This window comes from Sinocyclocheilus grahami, unplaced genomic scaffold (assembly GCF_001515645.1).
Source record: "Sinocyclocheilus grahami isolate Dianchi unplaced genomic scaffold, SAMN03320097.WGS_v1.1 scaffold12554.1, whole genome shotgun sequence".
NCBI lineage: Eukaryota > Metazoa > Chordata > Actinopteri > Cypriniformes > Cyprinidae > Sinocyclocheilus > Sinocyclocheilus grahami.
The window spans coordinates 1,205-2,328 of record NW_015514482.1 but is presented as its reverse complement, the minus strand read 5'-3'; the positions used below and the strand labels follow the sequence as shown (position 1 = coordinate 2,328).

At 32.6% G+C, this 1,124-nt stretch overlaps 1 protein-coding gene across 1 annotated transcript in view; it reads right to left on the bottom strand.

Moving 5' to 3' along the window:
• Nucleotides 1-1,124, bottom strand: part of LOC107578887 (E3 ubiquitin-protein ligase Zswim2-like) — a gene marked incomplete at its 3' end in the record, with an annotated part of 2,897 nt that overhangs the window by 937 nt on the left and 836 nt on the right. The window lies entirely within an intron of this gene.

Sequence of the window (1,124 nt, the reverse complement as noted above, 5' to 3'; positions counted from 1 at the left end):
AGATGCAGGAAACCACACAGAACAAAAGCTTCTGTGGTATTCAGTAAGAACGCCACACATTTAGTCATTTAGCAAACGCTTTTATCCAAAGCAGTACAGTTAATAAATAACACAAGTCCTGATGCTGCTCTTTTGTTATGTGTCTGAGTAAGTCTGAAACTACTCCATTCCCTCTGTTTGCAGTGCTATTTTAAGCCAATTTAAACCATTTCTGGCACTCATCTTCAAGAAATAGTAGCCCTCGGGCTCTTCTATTGAGATCATTGACTATTTTCTTAAACAAGTCTTCGATATAGTTGATCCACAGCTCCTGATTATAATAATCCAGTACTGTTCCTGATTTATTAAAGCATGCAATAGTCCACCCCTTGCTTAAAAAACAGAACCTACACTCCACAGAACACAGTCCTACAGCACTTGCAGGGTTTTCGCTGATAACATGATTTTATACAGAGCATTAAAGCTTTAATGTCCACTGGTTTAGCTTTTCGTCTCTTGAGTTTGAGAGAACCTGTTAATTAAGTCATTTAAAAGAATTAAATGAGACATACCGGCACTACTTTTCATCTCAGCTCTGATGAAGAAAGACGGACAAGAAGGAGACATGATGCAAACATGACTCCTGACATGCAGCGTTTGGATGTAAGTTGTCTTGTTTTCTTACAGAAGTGCTGGAATACTGTAATGCGCTAGTGTTCCCAGCTGAAAAAGACGGAGTATTAAATGTATTAAAAATATACTTGAAATTCAAGTAGTATGTTTATAATACATTTGTGTTCCCAACATGCTTATTTGAAGTGCAATGAAAATATATTGAATTGCATTTTAATATATTTCTAAAAAAGTATAATAGAAGTACTTTTATATTAAATATATGCTTAGTTATGCTTCTAAGAAATATGCTAAACACAAGCATACTTTTAATGTATTTATAAAAAGTATAGTAGAAATACTTTGGTAATAAATATATGCTTAGTTACACTTTTAAGAAATATGCTAAACACAAGCACACTATTAGTATATTTCTAAAAAGTATAGTAGAAATACTATGTTAATAAATGTATTTTTAGTTACACTTTTAAGGAATATACTAAACACAAGCATACTTTTAGTGACTTTTTAGT